The sequence below is a fragment of the Nicotiana tomentosiformis genome, chromosome 8 (genome assembly GCF_000390325.3).
Source record: "Nicotiana tomentosiformis chromosome 8, ASM39032v3, whole genome shotgun sequence".
NCBI lineage: Eukaryota > Viridiplantae > Streptophyta > Magnoliopsida > Solanales > Solanaceae > Nicotiana > Nicotiana tomentosiformis.
Window position 1 is genome coordinate 51,317,424 of NC_090819.1, and position 8,970 is coordinate 51,326,393.

The 8,970-nt window shown below is 36.9% G+C and overlaps 1 non-coding gene across 1 annotated transcript; it reads left to right on the forward strand.

The window, feature by feature from the left end:
• The first annotated feature begins 8,359 nt into the window (after positions 1-8,359).
• LOC117281463 (small nucleolar RNA R71) lies at positions 8,360-8,466 on the forward strand. The gene has a single exon (XR_004512096.1). It is a non-coding gene; the product is annotated as a small nucleolar RNA R71 (small nucleolar RNA).
• Positions 8,467-8,970: the final 504 nt, after the last annotated feature.

Here is an 8,970-nt window from a genome sequence, read left to right on the forward strand (position 1 = left end):
CAGAAAAATTGTATTTAAGCTGTAGATAAATTGTAGATATATTGTAAATTTTGACCGCATTTGTATATATTTTGTAAAAAATTTTAGTTACTTAACGTAAATAGGAAAACTTAGACAAAATTGGTAAATGAATTTAAAATATAGTATATATATATATATATATATATATATATATATATACACACACGTAAAAGTCCTATTGCCAATCCATGCATAATTACATGAACTAGCATATATGCTTGAGAAATAACTAATTCCACACAAATTGACATCTGGAAATGTTAAAATTCAATATAACCAATTGTATAGCTAAATTTCATACCATCCACAGACAACAGTACATAACTCTTCTACAACACACTTAATAAAGTTTGAGGAAAAAAACTAGCTAATGTGAGGTTGGATATAGTGATGGTATTAATCAAAGGACCTGCTTCATTGCATTTCCAATGCCAGGTTTTCCTGGTAAATAAGTTCTGTTTAAACAGCATCTGTACAAACAAAGTCAAGAATTCTAATACATTCCTTGGGAAATCATCATCAAGTAAATTTTTTTAGTGCTTCAACTGCAAGGAGAAAGATATATGGTAACCAAAAATCAAGACTGAAAAGATGAAAGAGTAAGGGAAAAAGAGGAAAGAGTAAGGGTATGCACAAATTCACATGTCAAGATACCTGTTATTGAGTAACCTTGTTGATGAAAAATTTATCCATAGTCATTGGCTTGGCTTCATCTAATGCAGGAATACAAGATAACCTTATCAGATCTCACCATTTTTGGTTAACAAAGTAATCCCTAGTTTATCTATGCTTGCTAGTATGGTGTCACTTAAAGATCTTGAATTAACGCTTAATAATCTAACAAATCTTTCGTCAATTAACAAGTTCCAAAATATAAGAAGCGAACTAAAGGAGACCAGTGTTGGTTGAAACATCTACTTCAAAGCATAATAGGTGCAATTATTGCAGTTTGTCTCAAGATCGATAACAGAGAGCACTGATCTAGTGTGCCTGCAGTTGTTCTTGCTCAGAGGTCATTTGCAGCATTTCAACACGATACAAATGAAGAAAGGAAAATTAAATGGAAACAACAGGGTCCAAGGAAAGACTACAGGACATAAAGATCACTAATGCAAAAGATCTCAACAAGAATGCACAAATCTATGTACTTTAAGCAACAAGCAAAGGGAACAACATGCATTTTTTTTAAATGCAATTACACGGTATGTGTAACGGCCCGGTTGGTCATTTTGTGCATTTGAGTCCCCTTCCCTTTTTAAGCTTCCCATATGTGTATTTGTGGTTCTATGACTTGCGGGGATTGTTGGTTTCGTTTCGGGGAAGTTTTGGAATGGTTTGGACCCTTTGGTTCTTGGTTTAGAAGTTTAAGTTGGAAATGTTGACCTAAGTTTGACTTTTTGTGAAAACGACCCCAGAACGTTGTTTTAATGGCTCCGATAGGATCGTATCGTGATTTTTGACTTGCACGTATGCCCGAAATTGAATTCGGAGGTCCCTAGGTCGATTTGACTTGTTTTAACGAAAATTGGCAATTTGAGGTTTTGAAATTTCCTTAAGTTTGATTGTATGTTGACTTTATAGCTATCGGGTTAAAATTTTGATTTTGGAACTTGAAATAGGTCCGTTTTGCTATTTGAAACTTGTATGCAATATTCGGTGCTATTCCGAGTTAGTTTGATCGGATTCAGACGCTTGGTTGTGATTCTAGTGATTCTTAAGTTTCCTTTTAAATTTCATGCATTTTTTTTGTCCAATTCATGATTCCTGTAACGACCCAACCGATCGTTTTTTGTTATTACTCTCCGTCCCCTTTTTGATGCGTCACTTCATGTCTTATAACTTGTGGGGTTGATTGGTACCGTTCTGGGAAGATATCGAGTTGGTTTAGACACTTTGGTTCTTGACTTAGAAGATTGAGTAAGAAATGTTAACCAAACTTTGACTTTTGTGAAAATCACTCCAGAACGGTGTTTAATAACTTTGATAGCTTCGTATCGTAATTTTAGATTTGGGCGTATGCCGGGAATCGAATTCGGAAGTCTGTAGGTTGATTTGTATTGTTTTGCCAAAAATTGGCAATTTGTGGTTTAGAAGTTTGACTGTAGGTTGACTTTTGGTTATTGGGTACATAATCAAATTTTTGGACTTGTAATAGGTTCGTTATGCTATTTAGAAGTTGTCTGCAAAATTTGGTATCGTTTGGAGTTGATTTGATTGGATTCAGACGCTTAGTTGCAATTCTAGAAGTTCTTGAACTTTACTTTGAAATTCATGCGTTTTGGTGTCCGATTCATAGTTCTATATGTTATTTTTATGTTTTGATCGCGCGAGCGAGTTCGTATGATATTTTTAGACTTATGTAGATGTTTTGTTTGGAGCCCCAAGGTCTCAAATGAGTTTTGGACTCGTCGTCGAATGGTTTTGGACTGAATCTGAGCTGCTAGTGTGCTTATGTCTCTGGTGTCGCATTTGCGAACACCAGGGTCACAATTGCGACCTTAGTATGGGGATCATAGGTATCACCATTACGATGACTGGTTCATAATTGTGAAGTTGACTTGGGTTGGGCTAGGTTCACATTTGTGATAACTGTGTCGCTTTTACGGAGGGAACAGGGTTCGCATTTGCGAACCCATTTTCGTATTTGTGAGGTTTCTCTTAAGACTGTCAGTGCCGCAAATGTGACAACTGCAACTGGACATAAGGGCCGGAAAGTTAGAATTTAGTCTCATTTCTCATATTTTAGAACCCTAGACTCGGTAGGAGGCAATTTGAAGAGGGAATTTTTATCTACAAATATTGGGTAAGTGATTCTTAGAACCCTATCTCATATTTTAGAACCCTATCTTAGATTTAACATCAAATTTATATGAATCAAAGAGGAAAAATTGGAAATTTTTGTCAAGTTTTTGAAAAATGAAGAATTGAGTTTTGAGACTCGATTTGGACTCGAATTTGATAATTAATCACATTTATGGACTCATGAGGTTATGAATAGTTGGAATCTACTCTTTGACGCGGGCTTTGACTGGGTGGGCCCGGGGTTGACTTTTGTTGATTTTTTGGGCAAAGTGTAAATATCAAATTTTTATTTATTGTAATTGATTTCTCTTGCATGTTTGATGTTATTAAGTCAATTTTTATTAGATTTGAGTTGTGTGGAGACGAATTTTAGGGAAAAAGCTATTTTCAAGGGTTGAGTTGGCCTAGTTGAGGTAAGTATCTTGCCTAACTTTGTGTGGAGGAACTACCCCTTAGGATTAGGTATTGATTGTGTCATTTGTGCTATGTGAAAGTCGTGTATGCAAGGTGACAAGTGGGTACATGGGCTATATGTTATAATTGACCGATTTAGGTTATTTAGACTCTTTTCATGCCTTTAATTTTTGACATAACATGTTATATCCCTCATTGTTAATCAACTCTTACATGTGTTAATCTACTCTTACATGCTTTATTTGACATTGTTAATACTTGTTCTACCTCTTACTTGTTATTTTTCTCTTATACGCTTAGTTGAAGTTATTGTCTTCCTTATTGCATTGTTACCTCCTTAACTGTTGAATTACTTTTATTTGAAATTGTTATTTCGTAAAATATTTTCTTGTTGAGTTATTGGTGTTGAAGTTGTGAAAACCGCTATCACATAGAGGTGAAGTTGTTAATAGTTGAGATATCTTTCTTGTTGAGCAAATTCACCTTTAATTTTGTGATTGTTGAGATTCTTGGGCACATTGTGTTGAGCCATGCGCTATTTGTAGTCAAAATATTGATATTGTTCACTCAATTATTAGTTCACACGTTCAGCAAAAACCCCTCTCTCGATTAAGTCTCAACCTCGCGAGATGAACCAATTTTAGCATGTGAAGATATGCAAGAATGCATAGTGAATTGGTCTTTAGGAGAACCTCTCTCGATTGTCCTGCTAACTAGGTTTAATCAATTATTCAACTAGCATCTTTCGATTACTAAGAAGAATTAATGAACTCAACCAACAATATAATGCAAAGATATCACAAGTTATGCCTCTCTCGATTATATGAACTAGTGAATATAGATGCAACAGTTAAATCATCCAAAAATGCTTCAATACATAAAACTAGAGTTATAATCTACAAACAATCATCAATACACCAAATCCATCAAACCATGAAGAGAACTACTCCATAGATATGGAGTAATTCATCACAAATAAAATTAAAGTATAGGAAAATATAAATTCAATCCAAACTCGGGTCTTGAGTGAGGAAGGAATGATGAAATACTTGTGCTTGTGCCCCTCCTTAGCTTCCTTAGGTCTAGAGTATGTCAAAAGTCCAAAAATAACATTTTTCCATGTATTTATACCAAGTAGGGTCGGGCCCAAATGAAACCACCTCCTCCAAGTCGAAATAGGACATTGGCTCTATAAAAATTACACAGGCACGCCGCATGGGGCGATGCGCCATTCGGGGAATTAGTGGGGATTTCCAGAGAGCTACACAATTGACAGGCAGGAGGTTTTGTATAGCCATGGTGCACCACGCGCCGCGGTTGTGAAGTTTTCTCAGAGTATGGTTCAAACTTCAATTTTTGATGTCCAGACTTGGTTCTCAACCCCCGAACACGATCCCGGCTTAATCCCTTGGGCTTTTACTCAGACTTCAAATCTCTAAATAGCTCGAATTAGCTCAACAATATCTATATAGCTCGGAATCACTCCTACAAGGCATAAAACACACAATAAGTGCAGTGAATTAGAGTGCAATAAGCGATTAAAACATGTAATTATAGCCTACCATCAACACCCCACAGTTAACTCATTGCTCGTCCTCGAGCAATCAAACTATACTTCATATAGACAAAACCGTTTTGCACAACTCTAATAACTCATCATACCAAGAATATTTAAAATAGATTAAGCACAATACCATAACATCCTCGCCTCAAGATTTGACTCAAACGCACCATACAACTTTCACAACCCGCTCACTTACTCTAACATAGAGGTCAACAACATTACCTTTCCTTCATGAATCAAGTACCCTCACACAACAATAGATAATAGTTCCACACATAATGAAATTTAAGAACAATTAGGAACTCAAAATAGAAAGAATTCACTCACTCTCAGAAGTAACATTCATATGCCTCAAAGGACGTACCATAGGCTTGCCCGTAGTGTACTACTCTACTAATTGAGCTCATTCAGTCAAGGATCAAGTAGGACTCTAATTGGTTATAATGTAGGTTACGGGATGTGTAGGATACATTTGGATATAAGAGTGACTACACCTCCCTAAGTACTTTAATATACACAACTAAACCATTTAAAATCCAATACTTATGTCAAACCATAACTCCACCTTTACATCAATATACATTAACTCCCTATTTCTTTAAGCACAAATATATCAAAAGTCACCACTATCAAGGAATATTTTTCATAACCAAACACTTTTCATTCCTTTCTTTTTCAATTCAAGTGGCTCTTACTTTTTCAAAACATGGCACATTTCTCCTTATTTCAATAGTTCCACTCAAAAGCCAAACCAACCATTCAAAATCCCACACTTATATCAAACCATAACTCCACCTTCACATCAATATACATTAACTCTCTACTTCTTTAAGCACAAATACATCAAAAGTCACCACTATCAAGGGATATTTTTCATAATCATACACTTCTTTTTCCTTTCTTTTTCAATTCAAGTGGCTCTTACTTTTTCAAAACATTGCACATTTCTCCTTATTTCAATAATTCCGCTTAAAGGCCAAACCAACCACCCCACACTTCAACTTTTACAAAGTTCATAACAAATTCAAGTGCTCACAAGAGGTACAAGGTTCAAACAAATGGGTAAGGCTTGAAATGGGATTGCCAAAGAAATAGGATTACAGGTTCAAATGGGCTAACTAAGATACACATTCATTAGGTGGGTAAAACATATATCTGGCTCAACAAAGAAATGCCTATATCACTTCCAAGACTGAATTAAACTACCATTTCGCTTTGAAAACACACGGGCCAAGTTCTAGACATCAAATGCAATGCACAGAATACACAAAATCTCTCTCTCACACACACACAAGGCACATAACTCACTCAGGATTGGATTATCAAGACACTCTAGTCAAAGCAGTTCAGCAGAGTTAAGATCATACAATTTAAGGTACTTTTACAAGAGTAAAAAATTGAGCCTAAGCGTCACAACTAAAGCACTTACTATTCTCAAGGTATAATAAAGTCAATAGATATTGCTTTCAATTCAAATCATAACACAAGATGTTCTACTCCTAAAAAAAATTAAACTAATACTAACTACACCTGGTTCAAACAAAACCTTTGGAAAAGAACCGCGGCACAAATAAAATACAAGGGGGAATTATTACACTACCTACAAACAAAAATCTTTTTGTCTTTTTTCATTCCACTTTAATCCCTCAAGAAACCTGTCGATGATATCCATCGTTGGAAAAAATCGAAAATTTTAAAATTTGTATGTTTTTTTTTCAATTTTTACTACTACAACTAACAAAAAGAATCATGTATACAAACATACATACAAATATCCCCCACCCTACACTTTAAGTTATGGCATGTCCTCATAACACACAATTAAAAATCATAAGGTAAAGGAAGCTTCCCTGAACATGTAGTCGAGGTCTGAGTCAAAGTCGGGCTCCATTCCTTGAGCCCGAACTAATGCACACATCCATGCAGACAACTTCTTTTCAGCCTTCTTGGGTTACACCCCACACTTATCTTTCTCACTCAACGTAGACTTCTCTTTCGAGCCCTTCACTTTTCACTCAACACTTGCAGCTAACTTGTCCTTTTGTGCCCCCGTTTCTAAATCCATCTTAAAAGTCACAGTCTCCTCACCCACCCTAAGCAAGAGTTTTCTCTCGTGTATATCCGATATAGCTTTACCTATCGCTAAGAATGGTCTTCATAGGATGAGGGGGACCTCCTTGTTTTCCTCCATATTCACCACTATAAAATCTACAGGAATACGAACTTATCCATCCGAACTAACACATCATCCACTATCCCCTCGGGTATTATAGTCGTTTGGTCTGCTAGTTGCAACGATATTGGTGCAGATCTTACCTCTCCAATATCTATCTCCAGTTTCCTATAAATAGATAGAGGCACTAAATTAATTGAGGCACCAGTATCACATAATGATTTATCAAAATGAATAGTTCCTACAGAGCAAGGTATAGTAAAACTCCCTCTATCTCCACACTTTTGTGGGAGATTATTTTGCAATATCGCGTTGCAATGATCTGTGAGCTTGACCACTGAGGTCTTTTCTATCTTCATTTTATTTGTCAGGATTCCCTTCAAGAACTTGGCATAAGTAGGCATCTGTGAGAGCACCTACGTGAATGGTAAATTCACATGAAACAGTTTCAGCATATCCAGAAATCTCTCAAACTGCCTGCCTAGCTTTTCTCTATATAGCTTTTGACGGAAAGGTAGAGCAGGCATATGCTTGCTCTCATCATATTCCTCCCTCCTTGATGTTTTTCCCTTCTTCTTTTTCTCAGCTTTCATTGGGCCTTTCTTCTTTTTATCAACATCATTCTCCAGCCGCTCCCCACTTTCTTTTTCAAGTATCACATCTTTTTGGATCGGGGTGGGGTCTTTCAACACTTGCCCACTTCTCAAGGTTACAACATTCACTGTTTCTTTGGGATTTCTTTCGGTATCAGTAGGGAGAGTTCCTAGAATCCTCTCAGACAATAGAGTGGCTAACTGCCCAAGTTGTCTTTCCAGGTTTCGAAAACCAGTGCCTAGTTCTTTGATAGTTGCTCCATGTTCCTGTATAGTTGCGCTATGAGTTTTTGCTGATTTTGGAATGGTGGAGCTCATTGCCCCTGAGTCTAGAGTTATTTTGTTTCCATGCATTAGCGGTACCCCCAGGTGAACTCCATGAAACATCGGGGTGCCTCTAACCCATTGCATTAAAATTGTAGTTTCCCACAACATTCACTTCCTTAGTTGAGGCTCGACACTCATGAGTAGGGTATCCTCTTCCACATATATCATAAGTTGCACGCGGCTCATATTATATCGAGGCTAAGGTCAGCTTCCTTATTTCGTTAGCCATAGCATCAAGCTATACATGCACAGATGTATTAGCATCAACTTGGTGAACACCAGTTGATCTTCTTCTTTTAGCACTCAAAGGGCCACTGATTAGCATCTTCAGATAACTCATCAAAAATTGTAACTATCTCCTCTAGAGTCTTCTTCATCAACGGGCATCCAGCTTCATTGCTCAATGTTCTACGTGAGGCCGATGTCAAACCATCCCAAAGGTCCTGGAGTTGTATCCAAAATTCAATTCCACTATGTTGACACTTTCGAACAATCTCCTTAAACCTATCCCATGCTTCAAAAACAGTTTCAGTCTCTTTCTGGCATAAGTTATGGATTTCTCTTCTAAACTTGCTCGTTTCAGCTGAGGAGAAATATTTATCAAGGAATTTTTTGGTCATCTCCTCATAGGTTCTAATCGAGCCACTGGGCAAGATTCGAAGCCACTGTTTTGCATCATATTTAAGTGACAAGGGGAATGCCCTTAAGTACACTGTATCTTGTGACACACCATTATATTGAAAGGTGTTCATAATCTCCTCGAAGTTCATTAGATATGTATTTGGATCTTCATTCATCTTTCCTCTAAAGACAAACAATTCTGAAAGGTTTGAAGCAACCCTTACTTCAACTCAAAATTGTTGGCTGCAATCGGAGGTGGTCTAACTCTTGATAAGCCATGGTTGTAGATCGGCCTAACATAATCGCCCAGTGGTCTCCCAGACATGGGAGCTATATTTTCGAACTGCTCTACATCCAAGGGTTGATTCTGAGAAATTCTCCGACCCCTCTCTTCTTCATAGATAATTTGTGCATCTCTAATAGCTGCTTCCTCAGCATCCCCTGCAACTTTTTCT